The sequence below is a fragment of the Hemicordylus capensis genome, chromosome 2, assembly GCF_027244095.1.
Source record: "Hemicordylus capensis ecotype Gifberg chromosome 2, rHemCap1.1.pri, whole genome shotgun sequence".
Classification (NCBI taxonomy): Eukaryota; Metazoa; Chordata; class Lepidosauria; order Squamata; family Cordylidae; genus Hemicordylus; species Hemicordylus capensis.
In genome coordinates this window covers 222721610-222747154 of record NC_069658.1, presented here as the reverse complement: position 1 = coordinate 222747154, position 25545 = coordinate 222721610, and the positions used below count along the sequence as shown (strand labels likewise).

General features: G+C 44.7%; 1 protein-coding gene across 4 annotated transcripts in view; it reads right to left on the bottom strand.

Annotated features, from left to right (window-relative positions):
* The window catches only part of KANK3 (KN motif and ankyrin repeat domains 3), a 54998-nt gene extending 45273 nt beyond the window's left edge, over nucleotides 1–9725 (bottom strand). For 3 of the 4 annotated variants that reach the window (XM_053292766.1, XM_053292763.1, XM_053292767.1), the window contains exon 1: nucleotides 9584–9725. The gene's annotated coding sequence lies outside the window, so the exon portion shown is untranslated. Of the gene's footprint in view, nucleotides 1–9309; nucleotides 9414–9583 lie in introns of those variants that run through there. The other variant, XM_053292768.1, reaches the window with a different exon arrangement.
* Nucleotides 9726–25545: the final 15820 nt, after the last annotated feature.

The following is a 25545-nucleotide window of genomic DNA, read 5'->3' as shown; positions in this document are numbered from 1 at the left end:
ATAAAGAAATACTGTTTGTTTAATTTTATGGTTTTTAAATTATTGTATTGTTATAAAAGTTAAAAGTGATGTTATATGTTGAACTGTTTTAACTTTTATATGTGTTTTAATTGTTTTTGGCCACCCAGAGACCTAAGTTTGTAGGGTATAAATTTGATAAATAAATAAAATAAATAAATTATGGGTAGGGTGCCATGCCAAAGGAAAAAAACCTGCTTCTGGTCAGTGGAAATCTCACTTTCTGCTGTTCTGGTTTCACAGATGTCAGCAAGATTACTCACATGCAGTAAATCATAATTTCTGAAAACTAGCATTATAAGTTTGCTCTATTATTCACACAATGCCAGATTTGGTGGCTTTTTTGTGTATCTGCACAATTTCAATAAACACCAGGATTCTTGATAACTGGGCTGCCGGTTTTAAAAACTGCCCTTGTTCCTGCACCTTTAACAGGAAGACCTACAGATGTTTTTGGGGTTTTTTTGGCAGCGGGGGGGGGGAGCTCTTCCTTTCACTCCAGGTCATCTCTCAAAGCCCCCACTTCTGCAGTATGCTTGTTTTGGCAAATTGCCTCCCATTCATTTTGTGTACATGAACAAACACACCCAGGTGCAAGGGGGTTAATCCAGGGTTGCTGTGAGAGGCAACAAATCTCCTACTGCCATCTTAGCAGAAGGAAACACATGCATGGAAAAGGCACATTGCTGAATATAAAGAGAGCAAGATGCAGAAAGAAGCATAAAAATGGCACCTGAGATGCACAAGCCACAGAGTACCCATGCACAATTGCAGAAAATGGGTCAACATAGGAACATAGGAAGCTGCCTTCTACTGAGTCAGAGCACTGGTCCATCTAGCTTTGTATTGTCTCTACTCTAGCAGTGGCTCTCCAAGGTTTCAGGCAGAAATCTTCCTCAACATCCCCTACCTGGAGATGCTGCCAAGGGCGGAACCTGGGACCTTCTGCATGCAAAGCAGATGCTTTGGCCCCATTCCATCAAAAGAACTGTAGAGCTTCTGTGCAGCTGATGGAATCTCAAGGAGGAAATATCTACAATTTGCCAATCAAAATAAATCTTCTCTCCCCCCACTGCTTCCCACTTCCTTCTGGTTGCATGAGAAGGTGCTCAACCAGGAGTGGGACACATGCATGCATATGCACAAAATCTTCCCCTTTGGGCTTGCTTTTGAGTGACTTTATCATCTCCCACAGTCTCTGTTCTCAGCTTGTTGAGACCCTTTCCCAAGCAGCGGCACCCAACAGGGAACACAGGAGGCCAAACGTGTTCTTACAAGTGGAAAAAAATGAAAGGTCACTCCCATTTTGGCAAAGCATGCCCGCCGTACTGCCAAGAATTCAAGGCTCGGCCACTTTCCTGAACTCTGTCATTTCAGAGCTAGGGGACGTCTCCAGATCCTGATGGAAAGAGACTGATTTCCTTCATTCCTGAGCCTCATCTAAAATCCTTCCTTTCCTCCAAGAAGCTCAATCAGCATAGCTCTGCCCAATCTGTGAGATCATGTGCTCCGTTGCATCCCCACTACCTTATTTATTTAACTATCATATTTATATACCGCCTAATATATCATTTCTAGGCGGTATACACAATTCAAGTTACAATATAATAACAAAAACCAACACTTTCACAGAACAAAAACAATTAACAGAGTGAAACAAAATAATTTCACAGGATGGTCACAAACAGTTTAACATTAATTTTAATTAAAAGCCTAAGAGGTGTGTCATAAGGGTCTTTTTAAAAGCAATCAGAAATGGAGAAACTCTTATTTGGACAGGGACTGCATTCCAAATACCTGGGGCAGCCACAGAGGAGGCTCGGCCCTGAGTTGCCACCAGACGAGCCGGCGGCAACAAGACCTCCCCGGATGATCTTAATAGGCGGCAGGGTTCATGACAAAGAAGACGGTCTCTTAAGTACCTTGGACCTAAGCCATTCCGGGCTTTATAGGTAATGACCAGAACCTTGTGAAGCACAATTGCTGGCAATGTGTGGGTGAACCTTCTCAGTGATGGCCCTGGCTCTCTGGAACTCCCTGCCCCTTGATCTTTTGTTTGCCACATCTCTGTTTAATCCTAAATGAAAGCTGGAGACTTTTTTTTCCCCAACAGGTGTTCTCCTAACTCTATACACTTCTCTGTGACTGCCCTGTTTTAATGATTGCCTTATTCTGCATTTCCACAATTTTAGAAGTTGTGTCTTACTGTGTTTTTAAAATTACTTTTGTTGTAAGGCACCATGAATTCATTTATGAAGAATGGCGGCATATGAATCTTAAATAAAGAAATGCATTTATTGGTTAATATTTTCAAGGGCACCAAACACAACTCCAAAAGTCACAATGAGAACCCCAAGCTGAGCTAAAGCAGCATAACCATATGTCCAATATCAGACCCCGAACAACAAAAAAGCCACATACATGGTTCCTTCTTAACTGAACATTAGTGCCACCTTTGTGGACAGTGTTTTCCTATACATACCCTCAAGTACAGATTGTTAACCCTTGCTAAGAACCTGACTGCCACCCGCCAATTAAATCCTCACACACACCCCCAAACCTGCAATGATTGTTTTCTGTGCATAACAACCCTGCAAGGTTGGTTAGATAAACAGATTTGCTTGAAGTTGCTCAATAAGCTTCACAGTGGAGCCAAATTCTTGCCAAAATCCAAATGCTCTAGTTAAGGGGTTCTCAAGCTTGGTCCCCCAGATTTTGGACTTGATTTAGCATCCTATCTAGTCAGATCTCATCTGGAATACAGTGTCTAGTTCTGTGTGCTGTATCTGAAGAAGGATGTAAACAAAACTGCAACAAGTTCAGAGGAGAGCAACCGAGAGGGTCTGGAAAGCAAGCTCTATGCAGAAATGTTATTATTTATTTATTTATGTATTTATTATTATTTTATCATTAAAATTTTTATACTGCCTTTCCAAAAGGCTCAGGGTGGTTTACATTAAAACACCATTAAAATCAATTAACAATTAAAACAGAAATTATAAAACTACATAAAATAATAATTAACAATTAAAACATCATAAAACACCAATTAAATAGCCAAAACAATTTTAAAACAAGTTTGAAGGAACTGGGGATGCTCTGGGATGGGGCTGTAGCTGGTAAGCTGCCATATGGGAACATAGGAAGCTCCTTCTATCGAATCAGACTCTTGGTCCATCTAGGTCAGGGTTGTCTACACTGACTGGCAGCAGCTCTCCAATGTTTCAGACCAGGGTCTTTCCAAGCCTTAACTGGAGATGCTGCCAGGGAGTGAACTTGGGACCTTCGGCATCCATTTGTTGCATGGCTTTGGGACACTTTGGTAAATTTGGGACAATTTACCTCACAGGCTCGTTGTGGAGACAAAAGCAAGGTTCTCTATAAGGAGAGACAGACACACCATGCTGATCAGCCTTTGGAAGTGAAATGGTTTGAGAGGCAGTGATTTCCAGTTCAGAATACTTCATCCTGGTCTCAGTTCCCACAGACATCTACAGATCAGGCACCTCCCATCAGGCATCTACAAACCAACTTGCCAGCTCGCCAGTGGCAAGTGCTCCCAACCCTCTGGCTAATAGGACACCCAGCACCACACAGCTCTCCTCCCGAGAGGTCTCATTTCCACTGCCATTTTTGAGAAAGCAAGAAACAGCAGGATTCCCTTGGGAGCAGTAGGAAAGGGCTCCCACTGTTTCTTACATCTCCATATCCCAGTCCAAGTGGTGATCACAAATAACGGCTGGCTAGTCAAGTTTAATCTAAATTTGTGGTTTCCTGGTTAACATTTCTTTTCTTCCCAGCCTACATTTTATCATTTTATCTCCACATAACAGTTGCAAATGACCAAAGGCGACACCCTTTGATGCCAATCTGGCAGCATCGCAGAGAGCGTGAGAAACCGAGCCCCAGAAATATGGGAGCCCGACAAAGAGATTTATCTCTGGGCAACTTCCATGTTTGGTTCCCACCCTCTGCTTTTCCTTGAGTGATAAGCTCTGATTTATCAGCCACTTAGACTGGGGCTCTTCCAGGGCTGAAGGGAAATAGCCTTTTCCTTTCCTAGCGAGAGAGCAGCAAGGAAAGTAGAGATTTTGCCAAAGTAAATTAAACCACCTCTCATCTGGTGCCTCAGAGAAAGGAGGGAGGAAAATAAGATATTATAACAAATAAAAAGCAACTCTGCCCCAATGAAATGCAGCTTGGACCAACTGCTTGAGTTTCAGGCTATATGTTCTATGAGCATCTTCAAAACACTCTGCTGGAGTAGGACAAAAGTGCATAAAATCTGGCATCTAGTTTCCCACAGTGGCCAACCAGATATCTCCAGGAAGTCCACAAGCAGGTCTGAAAGGCAACAACCTTCTCCTGCTACTGTCCTTCAGTCTCTGAAATTAATAGGAAGCTGTTGTCTACTGAGTCAGATCACTGGTCCATCTAGCTCAGTATTGTCTACACTGTCTGGCAGCGGCTCTTCAAGGTTTCAGGAGTCTTTTCCAGACCTACTTGGAGATGCTGCCAGGGAGTGAACTTGGGACGTTCGGCATGCAAAGCAGGTGCTCTAGCTACAGTTCCATCATCAGTGCTCTACCCTTGTGCTATGGTCCTTCTCTACCCTATGAACATAGGCAACTGCTTTCTACCAGATCACATTCATAGGAACATAGGAAGCTGGCTTATACTGAATCAGACAGTTGGCCCCTCTAGGCTCAAGATTGTCAGCCCTGACCGGCAGAAGCTCTCCGGGGTTTCAGACAGGAGTCTTTCTCAGCCGCACCTGGAGATGCTGCCAGGGAGTGAACCTAGAACCTTCTGCATGCAAACATATACTCTACCACTGAGCTACAGCCCTATCCTGTACAAGGATAGTCTGCTGGAATATCTGACAGCCCACAGGCAAAGATATTACAGCCCACAGGCAAGAGCTGAGGGCATGTCCTCTCTCTTGCTGTTGTTCCCCTGCAACTGATATTTAGAGGCATTTTACCTCTTAGGCTGGAGGTGGCATATAGTCCTCAAACTAGTTGCCATGAAACCCATCCTCTATGAATTTATCTAAAACCTTCTTAAAGCAATCCAGACTGTTGGCTGTCACCACAACTTGTGGCAGAGAATTCCATAGGTTAATTATGTGTTGTTTTGGAAAAGTACTTCCTTTTGTCAGTCCTAAATTTCTTGGGCATCAGTTTCACGGTGTTATGAGAGAGGAAGAAAAATCTAGATTGACACTTTCTCTACACCGTGCCTGATCTTATAGACCTCTATCATGTCTCCCCTCAGTCTTTTTTCAAAACTACAAAGCCCTAGGTGTTGTAGCCTTGCCTCAGGCATATCTAGGGAAAATAGCGCCTAGGGCAACCACTGAAATTGCGCCCCCTGTCCAAGCATCTGACACCCATCTTTCAGATAACTTTACCATAATATCAGCTGAAAAATACAAGTCAAGCTCATTAATCTTTGAATATTTCAAAAACTATTTAGCAGTGGACTTAGCAAGACTAAAAAATGCTGGAAAACTACAAATTTCAGTATGTGGGGGCTCATGAAATACCCAAATACTATGTGGAGATGTACTTGGAAAACTAAACAGAAGTGCCTGTCTAATTCTCTACTATGCATTGTAGCATCACTATTATATAAGTTTAAAAAATAAATGGAGAATTTGACTTTTCCCAGATACTCTGTAAATAATTAAAGGATATGCAGAGTAAACTGTGTCACTGCTTGGAATATATTCTAGTCTTTCAGAAAGACAGTTAAAATGAGAGAAAGAGAGCAAGAAACTCCCAGTGGGCCTTAATATTAAGGGTTTCACACTGATTCAAAGACAAACTCACCATTAATAGCCATATTATTAAGGCATCACATTTAACTCACTTATCACAAGAAGCAAAGAGCAAATGAATACAATCCTAGCTCTTAAGCGTCAGCTCAGTATTCACAAGCCCTGATTCTCTGTACATAGTGCCAATCTGAATATGTGTACAGTGTCTCATATTATATTATTATTATTATTATTTTTACCCATAGCCCCTTTGGGGGGCTTCCTAAAGGCTGGGTTTTTTGCAAAGATTCCCCCTCACCCCGCTGGCCTCTAGGGCCTTGCAGGGACCATTTGAGCATGTGCAGTGGCAGTTTTTAAAAATAATTTTTTTTAAAGGCCACTGAAAACAAAATGGCCACCGCGCATGCTCAAATGGCCTCTGCAAAGCCTGGCATGACCTAGAGCCTCACAGAGGCCATTTGAGCATGCATGGTGGCCATTTTGTTTTTGGCAGCCATTTTAAAAAAAAAATTTACAAAATGGCGCCCTCCTTCAAGTGGCGCCCGGGGCACGTGCCCTGCCTGCCCTACCCCTAGATACGCCCCTGAGGAAGGGTTCTAGGCCACTGATCATCTTGGTTGCCCTCTTCTGCACCTTTTCCAGTTCTATCTCCTCCTCCTCCTCTATGAGTGTGTCTAATCCTCTTTTCAAGCAGAAAAGGTTTGTGGCCATCACCACCACATCTTGCGACAGTGAATTCCACAGATCAAGGGGTTGCATAAAGTAGTATTTTCTTTCATCTGCTCTGAATCTCTTGTCTATCTATTTCACTGGGTGACCCTAAGGTCTAGCATTGTGGGAAAGGGAGAAAAACAAGAACCCTCTATCCTCTCCACAACTTTACAAGCTTTTATCATGTCTCCCTTAGGGCCAAAGAACAGGTTATATTAGTTTGGTCCCACCTCTTTCTTCCTCTGCCAGCCAGGTAGGGACAATCTGGATTGGGGCCATGCTCTGCAAAGAAGGATCATTTCACCTGGGGTCGTAGCTCAGTGGCAGAGCATCTGCTTTGCATGCATAAGATTCAATCTTTGGAGCATCTCCAGGGCGCTTTCCAGATTAACCCCTATAACAGTGTCACAAAGTATCTGCTAACTGTGCTTCCGTACTTCCTGTGTCGTGACTCTGCAGTCCCTATGCTGTCTGCAGGGGTGCCATTCACATTTTGGATGCCTTATTTCAGATTTAATCGCTGTGATCTAGTGCTATAATGTTGTATGTCCATTGCAAAAAAGTAGCTGTATTTTCCGTTGATCATTTTCAATTCAATCCTGCCAAGCCGAAGCATTTTACCACAGTTATAGCAGATAATCTGAAAAGCGCCCAGTAGGGTTTTCAGACAGTAGACTTTACCATGAGTTTACTGTGAGTTCAAAATTGCCCTCAAAAACCCAACACAAAAAGTGGCTTTTTTAAAACCCTAAACGGCACCTTTTACCGTGGTGACCCTCTTTATTTAGCAGGGGGAGAGTAACTGGCCCTATCCACCCCCAGCATAGTACTTCCAGTGACTGTTGCTGGTGTGTGTCTTATGTTTCATTTTAGAATGTGAGCCCTTTGGGGACAGGGAGCCATCTTATTTGTTTGTTATCTCTCTTTGTAAACCGCCCTGAGCCATTTTTGGAAGGGCGGTATAGAAATTGAATTAATAATAATAATAATAATATAATAATAATAAATCAGTATAAATCTGGGTGTGTACTCTAATGTGCAATGAAACTCCAAATGGTGTGTGAATGCTCCCCAATAGCTCGCAGGGACTTCAGGGTGTATCTGGCTGATGTGTGAACACATACCTCCATTCCAGAGGAGATGCAAGATAAAAGCCCTGTGTGAAAAATGCCCACGTAGGGCTGGGAAAGAATCCTGCATGAAACTTTGGAGAGCTGCTGCTAGCCAGTGCCGGCAATACCAAGCTAGATGAACCAGATGTCCGATTTGGTATTAGGCAGACTCCTGTGCACCCTTTCCCCTCACACCACTGCCCTTGAAACAGCAAGGAGCCCAAAGTTGAGAACCCTGCCTCAGGTCCTCCCCCCAGTACTGTATTACTCTTGACTGCACTTTGAAATGGTGCATGGAGGTGTAGCAGGTTATGGTGCATGAAACATGTATTGGTCTGTGATCATGGTCACCCCGAGTTCTGTGCTCAGTCATTTGAGAGGCCCAAAATCCCCTCAAAAAGGGAGCAGAACATAATACCCCCACTTATGAAGATTGGCTGGAGGCTTTTCAGACAGCAGGGCATTTTTCACACTCTATACCATATGGAGATTGGGAATCACGGACCAAAAACCAAACGGGAAACCTGTTTCATTTTTCACATCCGGCTTTTAGTTCGCATCTCTTCGGGAATGGAGGTATGCTTTAACATATCAGTCAAATTTACCCTGAACTCCCTGTGAGCAATTGGGGAGCACTTGACACACAATTCGGATTTTTCCTTTCACGTTAGAGTGTGATTGATTGATGGATTAATTAAGTGCCATCAAGTTGGTGTCGACTCTTGGCGGCCACATAGATAGAGTCTCTCCAGGATGATCTGTCTTCAGCGTAAGGAGTGTAGCCCAATTTATATCTGGGGTAAAAAAACACCACACCCACTTTTTGCATTGGGTTTTTTGGGGGGCAACTTTGAACACACAGTAAAGCCTCACAGTAAACCCTCGGTAAAGCCTGCTGTCTGGGAAAGCTTCAGGCTTTAATGCAAGTTTGCATTAAAGCATAATGGATACTCTAATGCAAAAAGGGGATTTTTTTTGCCCCTGGGCTAGAAAATTGGACTAGGTTTCAATATGGCGGGGAAAGCCCAAATCATGTGCAAAGTGCTCTCTGAAATATCGCATGGAGTTTGGGGTAAATCCAGCCAATATCTAAATGTACACCCACCCTCCCAAAGTATAGTTGCGGTAAGGTCGCCATCTGAAAAAGCTCTTGGTTGTTGTAAAGTCATCTTCGTGCACCAGTCCCAGAATGAGTCCAGCCCTACCATCCCAAGGGGAATTAATTGGTCTACTCTAGACGATTCACCAGAACTTCTTACTAAGTTCCAAGTAAGGATACCAAAGACTCAAAACCCTGCAGCTGAATTCTACACATCACTTTCTCAAAAATAAGTCCCATAATTCATAAGGATTACTTCTAAGTAAGGACTGCATTTACCTGCAGCATTTTGCAGAGTTTACACAGAAGTAAAGCCCACTCTGTTCAAGCAGGGTGACTACCAAGTCCACAGGCAAAAATCAGAACCCAGTCCTAAACACCATTTACTCAGGTGAAAGCACGACCGAGTTTATTGCCAAATCAGTGTGTACAGGGTTGCAGCTGTGCAACATTGCCCATATGCATCTTTACTCCAAAATATCACTAAGTTCAATGGGCTTACTCAGAAGTAAATTTGCACAAAACGTCAGCCTGCACCGCTGCAGTGTTTGCTCAGAAGTTCCACTTAGTTCAGAGAGTTTACTCACGAGGAAGTCTGAACAGACTTGTTGAAGCCCGATCCAATGAAGTGTTTACTCAGAAGCAAAATCATTGAGTTCAACAGAGCTTCCTCCCAGAAGAATGCAGTCTTAATTCGTATCTGAAGCCAAAGGTGGGGCCATTTGTGGAACTCCGCTCCCATTTAGGTGCGGTTCCCACCCCCAAGCAGACCCTCCCCATCTGAGAAGCAACACAAACGCGGATCGAGACTACCCGCACATTTTCTTGGCTTCCCTCTTTCGTTTCCACCGCCTCCCTTACCTGTACCTCCTGCCCCAGACTCCCTTCGCACCACCACATTGCCGCTCCGGATTCACTCCGCACTAAGCACGGCGGCCCCAGTGAGAGCACAGCGTTGGCGTTCTTCGCAGGGAGAACATCTGGCCAATTAACAGCTGGGGGGCGGGGCCTAGCTCGAAGAGAGCCCCTCAGAAAGAACGGGCGGGGGAAATGCGGGTGTGTGTGTTTCTGGCTGCTCCTTCACGCTGCTAAAGGCTCAGTCCTGGAATCTGGTTTCAAGACTAAGGATTCGCCACCGCCGCCCCGCCCCCCCCCCGCAAAAGCTGTGTGGAAGCAAGATTTTTTGCTCCTTCGCCTAGCAAAAAGAGGGTTCTTGAGCGCATGCAGAGTGCCTTTGACTCAGTCATACCAAGGCCATTGTTCATCAACTTCTTGAAAAATTTCTTAATCAACATCATTGTTGTTCATCATCAGCTTCTTGAAAGAACTTCTTGTTCCATCAGTTTCTTTGTTATAACTAAGTTGGTTTAAGTGAAGAAGAGTGCCTCTGAGCATGTGCAGAATGCACATCCAGCACTACACATTGCAGATATTTTTAGGAAAGAGTTTCCTGTTTGTGGGGTGCCCAGAAGTTATTGTCCTTTTACATGTCAATTCTTCAAGTTTATGCCCTGAGTAATGCAGAAGAAGAGAAAATTGATGAGTTTTATGTTCAAGTTCAGTCTGAAATTGACAGAACATGCAAGCAAGATGTGCAGTTTGTGGTTGGAGACTGGAATGCCAAAGTTGGAAGTGGTAAGGAGGAAAACATAGCTGGAGTGTATGGCCTGGGAAACAGAAATGAAGCAGGACAATGACATTAGTTTCTGCCAATCCAATTTTCTCTTCATTGCCAACACACGTTCTTCAAAGAACCAAAGTGGCGCCTATACACATGGATATCACCAGATGGAGTACACAGAAATCAAATTGATTACATTATTGGTACAAGGAGGTGGAAGAGTTCAGTTATAAGCAAAGATGTGGCCAGGGGCTGATTGTGGAACCGATCATGAACTGCTCATGTGCAAGCTCCAAGTCAAGCTAAAGCAGAAAAACAAAGCTATCCAGTTTCCATGATATGATCTTGAGAATGTGTACCCACCATTTTCAAGGAGAACATCAGGAACCACTTTGAAGTTCTGGACCTCGTGATAGGGAACCAGAGGGACTGTGGAATGTTTTTAAGGACCAATGCTAAAAAAAGACTGCCAAAGACCAAGAAACAGAAATACAAAATAGATGTCTGAACAGACAGTGGAAATTGCCAAGAAGAGGACAGAAGGCAAAGTCAAGAAAGATAAAGACCTCAGGAAAGGACTTAATAGGAAATTTCAGAAAGCTGTTAGAAGAGACAAGGAGCAGTACTACAATGACATCTGTAAAGATCTTGAGGATGGGAATGGACATGAAAAAACAAGGAAAGTCTTCCCAAAGATCTCTGAACTCAGAAGGAAGTTCCATCCTCAAACTGGTATGTTAAAGGATGCCAAAGGACAAATAGTAACTGATTCAGAGAAGATCAAACTGAGATGGAAGGAGTATACTGAAAATCTGTACAGCAGAGACATCAACATCCAAGATACTCTAGAAAATATTCCCTACATGCAAGAACCCCTAATACGGGAAGATGAAGTTAGATCAGCACTCTGGGCATTACTAAGTCAGAAGGCTACAGGAATTGATGGAATAGCTACAGAAATATGGCAGGCGACAGAAGACGAATCAGTCAAGGCTCTAACCAAACTATGCCTGCAAATTTGGAGAACGACACAGTGGCCAACAAACTGGAAGAGTTCAGTTTACATACCAATACGAAAGAAAGGAGATTTAACAGATTGCCAGGGGCGTAGACACAGTTGGGTGATTGGGTTCAAAGAACTCGGGCCACCGCCCCTGAGGGGCTGCGCTTCGCGGCCCTGACACACACCCTGCATCTGATGTCAGATGTGGAGGGGGGCTGATTTAGCTCCTGAATGGGGCCACATGGCTCCGTTCAGGAGTTAAATGGCCAGCGCTGCATTTGCAGTGCAGCCAGGAGCGGCTCTAAAGGCAGGGAGAGCCACTTCTGGCTGCGCTGCGAACACAGCACTGGCCTGGATCTAGCTCCCAAGTGGGGCCACGTGGCCCAAATTGGGAGCCAGACCATGCCCCCCACGTCTGACTTCAGACGTAGGGGGCGGGGTGAGCCGGGCCGCCACTGGCCTGGCTTCGCTACTGCATATTGCACAAACTATTGCACAATATCATTAATTTCACATGCTAGCAAAATAATGCTCAGGATCATGCAATGCAGATTAGAGCCCTACGTGGAAAGGGAAATACCAAATGTTCAAGTTGGTTTCAAAAAAGGCCAAGGAACAAGAGACATTACTGCTGATACACTCTGGATAATTGAGAAAGCCAAAGAATACCAAAAAGAAGTCAATATGTGCTTCATTGACTACGGAAAAGCCAACTCTGTTTTAAATTTAGATAATTGTGTTGAGTTTGAGGCTTTCAGCAACTACATCCCACTGACATGAATGCCTGATTTATCTGTTTTTTATTTGATTGATAGAGTGACTTTTATTACAAACTCTTTGCAAGACTGGAAATGGATTACATTCCAAGGTAACCATAACAAAGTAACCATAAGAACAGCCCTGCTGGATCAGGCCCAAGGCCTATCTAGTCCAGCATCCTTTTTCATACAGTCGCCCATCAGATGCCTCTGGTAAGCCCACAGGCAAGAGCTGAGGTTATGCCCTCTCTCCTGCTGTTGCTCCCCTGAAATTGATATTTAGACGCATCTTGCATCTGAGGCTGGAGGTGGCCTATAGCTACCAGACTTGTAGCCACTGATAGACCCATCCTCCATGAATTTGTCTACGCCCCTTTTAAAGCCATACAAGCTAGTGGACATCACCACATCCTGTGTCAGAGAATTCCATAGATCAATTATTTACTGTGTGAAGTGTTTCCTTTTGTCAGTTCTAAATTTCTTGGCCTTGAGTTTCATGGGATGCCCCCTCACTCTAGTGCGCTGTGTGTGTGTGTGTGAGAGAGAGAGGGGGGGGGAGAGGGAGAGAGAGAAAGATTTATCTCTGTCTACTCTCTCTACTCCATGCATAATTTTATACACCTCTATCATGTCTCCCCGTAGTTGCTTATTTTCCAACCTAGGAACATAGGAAGCTGCCATATACTGAGTTAGACCATTGTTCTATCTAGCTCAGTGTTGTCTTCACAGACCGGCAGTGGTTTCTCCAAGGTTGCAGGCAGGCTCCAACCCTATCTTGGAGAAGCCAGGGAGGGAACTTTAAATCTTCTGCTCTTTCCAGAGTAGCTCCATCTTCTGATTGGAATATCTTACAGTACTCGCACTTCTAGTCTCTTCTAGCCCCAGATGCTGTAGCCTTGCCTCATAAGGAAGGTGCTCCAGGCCTTTGATCATCTTGGTTGCCCTCTTCTGCACCTTTTCCAGTTCTACAATGTCCTTGTAGAATGTAGGGATGTGCAAACCAATTCAAACTCGAACTTGGGTGGTTCAATGGTTCAAATTCAAACCAAATCAGCCATTAGGTTCGAGCTGCAGGTTCAAATTTGAACCAAACAGGGGGTGGTTCAATTCGAACCGGTTCAAACCTCCAAAAGTGGGTGGGGTGGTAGCTGGCACCCATGGGTACCTATACCATGTATAAGGGTCTATTCACATGTATAAAGGTCTATTCACATTAAAAGTACATAAATTTGGCATATATATATATGAAACACACAATTACAGAAGAGAGAAAGGTATCTGTTTCATAAACCCCAAATGGTATTGCTTGAAGGTCAATTATGTCCACAAGTCCTTATTACATGTAGATTCACAAAGTCCTTCCAGATCTTTACTCTTGCAAGTTCTTATTCAAGTTGTTGCTCCTTGTCCAAATGTTACTCAACAGGTATCCTAGGTAATTTTGTACCTGTTTCTTCCTGCTTGAGCAGGACCTCATCAGGAGAAGTGAACTAAATCACAATAACAAATGTATCATTTTAGCATAAAAGTACCTTCAACAAATTGCTATGTTAACCCAAAGGGTTAGAAATCTGTTTGTTATTACTCACATTTATCTCTTCAAAAGTGGCTCTGCACTTGCCAGCAGTTTCAAGTTGGAAATCCTACTGGATACAAAGTTGTACTAGCTTTAAATGATACTAATGAAGCTTAATATATCCTATGGCATTTGCCAGTTGTTTTCACTCCCATTTAATCGTGAGGGATGTGCTCCTTATCCAATTTCATATCTAAATGACTAATTATATTACGTGCATGTGTGAAAAAACAGCAATGCAGAACTTCAAAAGAAGCCCTAGGCTTATTATCCTGTTTAAATTCCTAAATATGATATGGAACCAAAACATAGAGGCTATGAAGGCTTATCAAAAGTATGAAATATTCCAATTCTCCAACAGAAGAGATAGTATTTTTTTCAAAAGGATATCCATTAATTTTCTGACAATGTTAGATCTCACCCTGCTATACCCCTATCCACATCCAAATCTCTAAGTGGTGCCAGGATCATTGAAAATCTCATATGCTACCAAAGAATCTACACTCAGAACACCTCAGAAACAACAAAATTTTGTCTCTGGGCCCACTCCAGCCTTGTTATACCCCTGAACAAAACCCAGTACCCCATGGGTTAGCAACCCATGGGGGTGGTTGGCACCCTCTGTGCACTACACCACCACTCACTCTGGACCACCCCAGCACCCCACAAGTGGCTTTAAGGTTTTTCTCCATAGGGAAGAATGGAGGTTTCAGCGGCCCCATAACTGCACTTGGGGGGGCTGAGGTGGCCCAGAGCGAGGGTGCCAATCACCCCCCATGGGTTGCTAACCCATGGGGTACTGGGTTTTGTTGCTTTTGAGGTGTTCTGAGTGTAGATTCTTTGGTAGCATATAAGATTTTCAATGACAAACCATGAATCCACTCTCATCTGCTAACCTTAAAGACACATAAACTTCAAAAATCCCTTAAAAATCAGCCCTTTGCCCAATACCTTTCAAATAATTCTGATAGCTTCCTTGCCCCCCTTGGGCACTACCACCCACCACACTCTGCTCTAGGCCACCCCTTTGCCCCCAACGTGAAGCTATACATTTGTTGACACCACCATGCTTCTTTATGGAGAAAAACCTTAAAGACGCATAAACTTCAAAAATCACTTTTAAATCAGCCCTTTGCCCAATTCCTTTCAAATAATTCTGATAGCTTCCTTGCCCACCTTGGGAACTACCACCCACCACACTCTGCTCTAGGACACCCCTTCCCCCCGACATGAAGCTATACATTTGCTGCAATCCTCATTATTCCCTATGAGGAATCCTAAAATACTTTAAAAATTCACCAATAATCGGAGGAGTGTCCGATTGTCTTGGAGGTTTGTAGCTGGTAGGCATCCCTGGGTGCCTACCACTGACCCACTTTTGTGTCCCTAGGTGCTCCACAATAGGGGATAATGAGCTGGTTCAGGTCCTATTATACCCTATGAAAAAAATAATTAAAAATATATCAAATATTCATTAAAAAAAATCATAGGGGTGTCTGATTGCTTCAGGGCTCAGGTGGTTGTTGGCACCCATGGGTGCTCCACAATAGGGAATAATGGGCTGGTTCGAGGCCCATTATACCCTATGAGAAAAATATATATTTCAAAAATTCATAAAAAATGGTAAGAGTGTCTGATTGCTTTGGGGTTTGGGTGGCAGGTACCCATGGGTGCCAGCTACCATCTCAACACTTTTGGAGGTTTGGACCAGTTCAAACCAGTTTTAAATGGTTTGAATTCAAACCAAACTGGGGTGGGTGGGTGTTCAAGCAAAACCAAAACCGAACCACCCCCTCCTGGTTCAAACCAGGTTTGCATTCAAACCGAACTGGGCAAACCAGTTTTGTGCACATCCCATTGTAGAATGTACAATGTACTGTGTACATTCAATGCACAGAATGTACAATCTACAATATAGAGGGACCAGAACTGTACGCAGTACTCAAAATGTGGACAGATCTGACACACACCCACACACCGGATCCCTTTTTGAAAATAGTAGTTACATGAGCTTGTTTGCATTCCTCTCCTCTGGTATGAGTTGCATGGAACCAGTCTGGCATGGAATCAGTTTGGCACAGAACTGGTTTGACCAGTTCAGTTCAAATCTGAACCAGAACTGAACTGATCTGGTTCTGGATCTTGCCTAACTGGGCTGAATTGGCTTGGGGGATATATGACCTTGGAGAGCACTGCCAACAACCCACATAGCCTTACCTTGCTCCTCTGCAATGCCAGGTCGGTCCAAAATAAACCCGAGGTCATCCATGATTTGATTATGAATGAAGAAGCTGACCTGGTGTGTATCACCGAGACTTGGTTGGGGGAGGCTGGTGGCCCAGTCTGGTCCCAGCTTCTTCCTCCAGGGTATTCTGTACAGGAGCAGGTGAGGGGATGTGGGTGGGGAGGTAGAGTGGCTGTGGTCTATAAGGATAACATCTCCCTTACCATGGTCCCTGTTGAGATATCTGACCATATTTAATGTGTGTACTTAAGTTTGGGACCAGGGATAGATTGGGACTTCTGTTGGTGTACCGATCGCCCTGCTGCCCGACGGAATCCCTTACTGAGCTCATGGCCTTAGTCGCGAAACTTGCGTTGGAGTCTCCCAGACTTCTGGGGAACTTCAATGTTCACTTCGGGACCAATTTGTCCAGGGCAGCTCAGGAGTTCATCGCGGCCATGACAACTATGGGCCTATCTCAAGTGGTCTCCAGACCGACGCACACTGCAGGTCACACACTTGATTTGGTCTTTTACTCTGATCAGGGTGGTGTTCCATGGGTGGGGACTCCTGTGATTCCCCCATTGTCATGGATGGACCACCATCTGGTTAAGGTTAGGCTTACAACCACTTTCCATCTCTGCAGGGGAGAGGGGCCTATTAGAATGGTCTGCCCAGGTTATTGGATCCAATAGGATTCCAAGAAGCCTTGGAGGGATTTAATGTTGGCTCTGCTGGTGATCCTGTTGATGCTCTGGTGCAAAACTCGAATAACATGCTCAGACACGATTGCTCGTAAGCGTCCCCTCCAACCTGCTTCAAAACAGGCCCCTTGGTATATGGAAGATCTACGGGGGAAGAAGCAGCAAGGTAGGCGACTGGAGAGCAAGTGGAGAAAGACTCGACTTGAATCCGGCAGATTATGACATAGAGCACATTTAAAGATCTATGCTCAGGCAATACATGCGGCAAAGAAGCGGTTCTTTTCTGCCCATATTGCATCTGCGAGTTCACGTCCAGCGGAGTTGTTCAGGATTGTAAGGGGGCTAGTAAGTGGCCCCCCCCTTGAATCAGAGTTTGGAGCCATCAGTTACCCACTGCGATGTGTTTAAAGAGTTTTTTGCAGATAAAATCTCTCGGATTCGGGTTGACTTGGGCGGAAACACCACAATTAATTCGATGTCTGAATTGGAGGTGTCCGACAACTCTTCTTATGTGGTTCGACTGGATTAGTTTCAGTTTGTGACTCCTGAGGATGTGGACAAGCTGCTTGGAGCGGTGAGGCCTACCACTTGTTCTCTTGACCCTTGTACAACATGGCTTGTTCTATCTAGCAGGGAGGCTGTTGTTGGAGGCCTGGTAGAAATAATAATAATAATAATAATTCAATTTCTATACCGCCCTTCCAAAAATGTCGCAGGGCGGTTTACACAGAGAAATAATAAATAAGAAAGATGGATCATAAATGCTTCTCTGAGGGAGGGCAGGATGCCTCCTTTTCTTAAGGAGGCAATTATTAGACCTCTTCTTAAGAAGCCTGCATTAGATCCCTCAGAGTTGAGCAACTATAGGCCTGTTTCCAACCCCTCATGGCTGGGCAAGGTAATTGAGAAGGTGGTGGCCTCTCAGCTCCAGGTGGTCTTGGAGGAAACTGATTATCTAGACCCATTTCAAACTGGTTTTTGGGCATGCTATGGGGTGGAGACTGCCTTGGTCGGCCTGATGGATGATCTCCAATTGGGAATTGACAGAGGAAGTGTGACTCTGTTGGTCCTCTTGGATCTCTCGGCGGCTTTCAATACTATCGACCATAGTATCCTTCTGGAACATCTGAGGGGGTTGGGGGTGGGATGCACTGTTTTACAGTGGCTCCGCTCCTACCTCTAGGACAGATTCCAGATGGTGTCGATTGGAGATTGTTGCTCTTCAAAATCTGAGCTTAAGTATGGTGTCCCTCAAGGCTCCATACTTTCTCCAATGCTTTTTAACATCTACATGAAACCGCTGGGAGAGATCATCAGGAGATTTGGAGCTGGGTGTTATCAGTATGCTGATGACACCCAAATCTACTTCTCCATGTCAGGTTCTTCAGGAAATGGCATAACTTCCCTAAATGCTTGCCTGGAAGCAGTAATGGGCTGGATGAGGGAGAATAAACGGAAACTGAATCCAGATAAGACGGAAGTACTTATTGTGCAGAGTCAGAACTCTAGAGAAGATTGTGATCTACCTGTTCTAGATGGGGTCACACTTCCCCAAAAGGAACAGGTTCGCAGTCTGGGAGTACTTCTGGATCCACACCTCTCCCTGGTTTCTCAGGCTGAGGCGGTGGCCAGGGGTGCTTTTTATCAGCTTCAGCTGATACGCCAGCTGCATCCCTTTCTTGAGATGAACGACCTCAAAACAGTGGTACATATGTTGGTAACCTCCAGACTTGACTTCTGCAATGTGCTCTATGTGGGGCTGCCTTTGTACGTAGTCCGGAAGCTTCAGTTGGTACAGAACACAGCAGCCAGGTTGGTCTCTGGGTCATCTCAGAGATGACCCAGAGACCAACACTCCTTTGTTGATAGAGTTACACTGGCTGCCAATAGGTTTCCGGGCAAAATACAAAGTGCTTGTCATAACTTATAAAGCCCTAAATGGCTTAGGCCCTGGGTATCTAAGAGAACGTCTTCTTCATTATGATCCCCACCACCCATTGAGGTCATCCGGAGAGGTCCGTCTCCAGTTGCCGCAAGCTTGGCTGGTGGCCACACGGGGATGGGCTTTCTCGGTTGCTGCCCCAAAACTGTGGAATGCGCTCCCTACTGAGATACGATCCTCCCCATCTCTGACAATTTTTAGAAAGCATTTGAAAACCCACCTCTTCACTCAAGCTTTTTCTGTTCTTTAAAATTTTAAGGTTTTAATTTGTGATTTTAAATTGTTAAATTGTTTTAAGTTTTTGTATATATTTTAACTTGTTTTATACTATTGTTAACTGCCCAGAAACGAAAGTTTGAGGCAGTGTACAAATGTAGTAGTAGTAGTAGTAGTAGTAGTAGTAGTAGTAATAATAATAATAATAATAATAATAATAATAATTAATATACTTGTAAAGGGGAATCCGGTAAGGAGATATGGGACCTTTTGCCCGCAAAGCAGAAGCTTTACCACTGAATTACAACCCCATCCCATCCAGCAAAGAAGACCACCTGTACTTCACTAGACTCTAAGGCTCTACACATAGTGAAGCTATTCTTATGATCATACCAAATGACCTAGCCCGATTTGGTATGCCCGTGAGAACCACCGGGCTCGCAGCTGAGCCCGGTTGTTCTCAAGCGGGTCACCCGCTTGAATACCCTTCCCCTTAGCGGAGGTTAACGGAGCGAGCACTCCGTTAACCTGGCTTTTTTGGTCGTGAGTTGCCACGGTGCAGCTCTGCACTGCAGCAACTCACGAAGAGACCCACAGCCGGGAGGCTAAATGCAGCCTCCCATCTCAGGGCATCTCTCCAGCATGCCCTGCACACTCGCGCAGGGCATGCTGGAGCTTCCGGGGGCTGCTTGGCCCCCAAACTCCCCAGTTCCCTCCAGTTCCGTAACGGAGCTGGCAGTGGTGTGGGTGGCCAGCTCAGCCACCCGCAGCCAACTGACAGGTCATCTGCGAGGAGAGCAGGCTAAACTTGCTCTCCTTGCAAACCCCATCTCAGCGGTTCCCACTGATCGTGGGAACCACCTCAGTGTGTAGAGCTGAAAGGGGTTTAGCAGGCAGAGAGGGTGACCCACTGGTGACTCTCTGGTGACCCACTGTCTCTGCAGATGAAGGGAAGGAGAGGAGAGCTGGTCTTGTGGTAGCAAGCATGACTTGTCCCCTTAGCTAAGCAGGGTCTGCCCTGTTTGCATGTGAATGGGGGACTTGATGTGTGAACACTGTAAGATATTTCCCTCAGGGGATTGAGCTGCTCTGGGAAGAGCAGAAGGTTCCAAGTTCCCTCCCTAGCATCTCCAAGATAGGGCTGAGAGAGATTCCTGCCTGCAACCTTGGAGAAGCCGCTGCCAGTCTGTGTAGGCAATACTGAGCTAGATGGACCTATGGTCTGACAGTACAGGTGAAACTCGGAAAATTAGAATATCGTGCAAAAGTCCATTAATTTCAGTAATGCAAATTAAAAGGTGAAAATGATATATGAGACAGACGCATTACATGCAAAGCGAGATAAGTCAAGCCTTAATTTGTTATAATTGTGATGATCATGGCGTACAGCTCATGAAAACCCCAAATCCACAATCTCAGAAAATTAGAATATTACATGGAACCAAGAAGACAAGGATTGAAGAATAGAACAATATCGGACCTCTGAAAAGTATACAGTATACTGTGCTTGATTGGCCAGCAAACTCGCCTGACCTGACCCCATAGAGAATCTATGGGGCATTGTCAAGAGAAGGATGAGAGACATGAGACCAAACAATGCAGAATTGCTGAAGGCCGCTAATGAAGCATCCTGGTCTTCCATAACACCTCATCAGTGCCACAGGCTGATAGCATCCATGCCATGCCGCATTGAGGCAGTAATTGCTGCAAAAGGGGCCCAAACCAAGTACTGAATACATATGCATGCTTATACTTTTCAGAGGTCCGATATTGTTCTATTTACAATCCTTGTTTTATTGGTTCCATGTAATATTCTAATTTTCTGGGATTGTGGATTTGGGGTTTTCATGAGCTGTACGCCATGATCATCACAATTATAACAAATTAAGGCTTGACTTATCTCGCTTTGCATGTAATGCGTCTGTCTCATATATCAGTTTCACCTTTTAATTTGCATTACTGAAATTAATGGACTTTTGCACGATATTCTAATTTTCCGAGTTTCAGCTGTATATGGCAGCTTCCTATATTCCTATTTTCCAGATGATCACTTACCCCTCTTCAAGTGGGTGGATTGGCCACCCAAACAAGTGACAGCTTGGCTCCGGTGCTCCCGCACCCAGCTGCAGCTCGCCCGGCAGCTCCGGGGGTTGGGAGAAGGGAAGCTGCTCCTCATGGAGCCCCACCAACTGGAGCCCAAGTAATGCACCGCATGAGTGTGTGGCACATTCCTGGGATCCCTCCTTCTCTCCCCCCCTCCCCTAGTGTACCTGCCACAGCTGTGGCTGACACACTATCGTTAAAATTGGGTTAATGGAGCACTCGCTCCATTAACCTCATTTAAGGGGAAGGGTATTTAGGTGGGCTTGCCCCCATGGAGCCACCAGGTGAGCAAAACTAGGCCCAGCTCCCTTAGCCTGATTTTGCTAGCTCGTCAGAATAGCTTCTCTATGAGGCTGATCTCATGTGCAGCCAAGACTGGGCTAAGGAAGCCAAGAACAGGCTTGGTTGTGCGTGAGAACGGCAAAGATCACGCCTGATTCCAGCTGTGCTTTGGTAGCAAATCTGCCTAGGAAGCCTGCTTCCTAAATGAGGTTCAGGGAGCAATTGCTCCCTTAGACCCATTTTCCTGATTGTGTGCAGTGCTGGCCGCTTTCAGCCAATGCTGCACCACTGACAGGCGCCTGCCTGTTGCTAGCGGTGTCTCGCAGTGTGCTGTACACTGTACACTATTTTAATCTGTGTTGATTTTTAAATATTGTTTTAAATATTGTATACTGCTTAGAGAGGTATATCAGGCAGTATAAAAATATGATAAATAAATAAATATAATGGACCATTGTGCCCTTTAATTTAAATATACAATAAGCTAATGCGCTATATAAGAACTCCCAAGAGGTGAAAATACAAACATATATCCACAATGGAACTCCGATTGTGGGAGTTCCGGGAGCTGGGACGATGCGTCCTGACTCCCGCAACTCCATGCTGCCAAGGGAAGCAGCAGATGTCTGGGCACGCGTGATCATACACCCTGACCTTCCCAGACCTGGCAGCTGGATCATCTACGGGGAAGGCGGGCTTCTGTTCCTTTCCCTGCCACCCACCCTGAAGCTCTCTCATGCAATCATGAGAAAGGGCTCCATGTCTACATTTGTAACGGGATGTTAATTGCATATTAACATTGTCTCCACCTTAGATTGTTTTAATGAAAACATTAAAACGTTTTTAAATAATAAATACATACTCTTTTCCAAGTACCCTATTTTTTTACTTTGTAAAGTGTGCTATGCACAGTGTCAGCAACAACAACAGCAACCCAAAAACATACAAACTGATTATTACTAAGAAGTTAAGAGCAAAAAAAAGAGTTATTGTGGTATTAATTTTTGTTTATAAGTGCCAGAATGTTTTGTTTATATTTACCAGTAAATTAAGCTTCTTGTTTATGTTGTGCAAAAACATGTTTTTTTTATTTTTCTTTTGCTTCTCTTTGGTTGTTAATTTAGACACACAAACTAACCGCAGTTAGGTGAAACAGACCCTCTTTTCATTCAATGTCACCCAACCCACCCAGCGTTTGCAGTGAATATGCAAAATGGCCTTTGAGGAATGAGTATGGAGAAGGGGAGTATAGGGGCTACTTAACCCACCCTCCACCTGGCCCTTTCCCTCTGCAACTGACTTCTTCTCAAACCAGATTTCAGAGATGAAGTTGCTGGTCAAGTGGAGAAAAGGAGATGGGGGACTTTCAGAGGAAAGGGGGCAGCAATGAAAGGGTTAAGCATGCCTCTGCTTGCTGCTGCTTCTCTACAATGCCTCCCTCCTTGCTCTGGATATCAGGATCAAACTGGATGCCATGGGAGTGAGGGAGTGTTATGAGAAACATCAGATCTTAGCCTGGTTCAGGGACAGCTAGCCGGTCATCCCTGAGTACCAGTTGCTATGGACATAAAGCCAAAGAAGGGTCTTGCCTGCAAGCCCTGCTTGCTGATGGGCTTCCTCAAAAAATCTGGCTGTGTCCTGTTGGAAACTGGATTCCACGTTACATAGAGCCAAGGTCTGATAATCTACTAGAGCTTAATTTCTTATGAGCGCTTCAATGGAACCGCCATGTGTGAAGGCAGTCTAACCTTCATTACCTGAAGATGGGGACAAACAAAAATAAAAATGATATCTCCAGGAAGTTTCCAAAGGCCATCTTGGGTGCACTGCTGGGGAGTTTGGCTAACATTCAGACTAATGAGGCATTAGTGCAAACATGTCACACTAGCCCAAGGGCTAGTACGACATGTTCCATGTCAATGGAAGGCGATTGAAAGTAAAACTGCTAATAACACAATGCCCTTATACAAAACTATGGTGTGGCCACATTCAGGCGCTTTTCAGATTACACCCGGCAACGGGGTCATGGCGGATCTCAGAAGTGTGCTTCCACACTTCCTGTGTTGTGACACTGTGGTCCCTACACTGACAGCAGGGTGCCGTTCACATTTCTGATGCCTTGTTTCAAATTTAATCACTGTGATATAGTGCTATGACATCATTATTCCAGTGTAAAAAGGTTGCTCTTTTTTGGGGTTGTTAGTTTCCACAAGACTGCTCCCCCTGCTGTTTACGTTTCAAATGCGATTTGCTTGAATGGAAGCATTTTGCTGCTGTTGAGCAGCTAACCTGGAAAGTGCCTCAGAGTACTATGTACAGTTCTGGTCACCATACCTCAGAAAGGAAATTATAGAACTGGAGAAGGTGCAGAAGAGGGCAACCAAGATGATCAGGGGCTCCTAGAGCACCTTCCTTACAAGGCAAGGCTACAACACCTGGGGCTTTTTAGCTTATAAAAAGACAACTAAGGTGAGATATGACAGAGGTCTAGAACATTATGCATGCTGTACAGAGAATGGAGAGAGAGAGAGGGAGTTCTACAACACTAGAACCAGGGGTCATCCCATGAAATTGATGTTAGAGATGGAGTTCCAGTGCAGCAACCTTTTGCAGCAACTATCCTAATGACCACTAGGGAGGATATTGGGAGTAGAGGTAGTTAGTGAGGGTCTCCTTACCTGTCCCTACTTGCCTCTGTTCTATGACCCTTGCTTTGACTCCTTAGGTACTTCCTGCAGTAAGTCAGTCCTCTTCCTTTCCTGCTAGAGAGAAGATGGAAACAATGACATATCTCTCTCTCTCTCTCTTCCTATTCATTATGTAGCCTTTAGATAGAGATAGATCTTTTCTATCTGACCTGATGTATTTCACTAATACACGAATTAAGTAATGTAGACTTTACTGATGTCCATGCGTGTTCTTTAAATAGCTGCAACAACTAAACTCCATGCTCTGTAGCTGGAGTGGTAGCTTCTTTGGCATTCTGCTAAATAATCACAAATCCCAACAATTGATTGTCAGGAAATTTAGGACTGACAAAAGGAAGTACTTTTTCCTTTTGCATATTTCATCTTTGGAATTCTTTGCCACAGGATGTGGTGATGGCCACCAGCTTGGATGGCTTTAGAAGGACTTAGACACATTCATGAAGGACAGGTCTGTCAATGGCTACTAGTCCTGATGGCTATAGACCACCTCCAGACTCAGAGGCAGGATGCCTCTGAATCCTAGTTGGAGGGGAGAAACAGCAGGAGAGAGGGCATGCCTGCATCTCTTGCCTATTGGCTTCCCATTGGGGCATCTGGTGGTGGGCCCCTGTGGGAAACAGGATGCTGGACCGGATAGGCCTTAGGCCTGATCCAGCAGGGCTGTTCTTATTTAACCTGTGGTAGGTCCCCTGATGAAAAACATCCTTCTCATATCTTTTGCAGCACGCATTTGTGCATCTCTGCAATTTCACTCTGCTATGCAATCTTCTTGCACTAGTGCGGCTTTATTCATTGCACTAATATTGTGTTAATCTGGATGCTGTCTTTATGTTGAGTTAATATTTTATTTCGCTCAGTCAACGTGTCCAATCTTGTGCACTTATTTTCCTATTACTTTGCTTCTTCATTTTGGCGGGGGGGGGGGGCGGTTTGCAAGCTTTCAGTTCCATTTGCAACAGACATGCCACATCTCCAATTGCAGCCCCTTGACAGCTGGGAAGATGCTTTGTGTCCTCAGAGGGTAGGGGTAAGATGATCTCATTTATCCCCATCAGTGTCCTTTTGACATTTCAGATGGAGAGGGAAACGGTTGCATGGCTTGCCTCAAAGAAGGGACCTTCTCATCCACAGCCAGGAAACTGAGCCAGAAGCACCCTGCCCATCTGGGAACATTTGTAGAAAATGCTCATTTTTAGCAGCATCTACCATCAGGGAAGCAGACTTTATCAAAGGCCCTTTTTCATGCAGACAACTATTGAATGAATAGCGGTTTAGGGTAGACAATTGGACTATTGAGTCTTCTCCTCCCACAAATCCCTCAAGGCAGACCTTCGAATGTCACCCTTCACCTTTATGTCCGCAACTCCTCAGTTTGGCTTATTGCTTTGTTCTGTAGCACATCTGCACCCAGCTTGGTTGGGACAGGGGGAGTAGGTCTGCTCAGTGTAGCTCTGCACTGAAATTGAACTTGCATCCTAAAACCCTCCTTGAGGATTCTGAATGCTGAATAGAATCATAGAATGTTAGAGCTGGAAAGGACTTGAAAGGTCTTCTAGTCCACCCCCTGCTCAGTGGGCATCTGTTAGAGCTTCTCTGACTGGTAGCCATCCAGCCTCTGTTTGAAAACCTCCAATAGAGGAGGGCCCATTCACCGCATGAAGCAGACTATTCCACTTGTCCAACAGC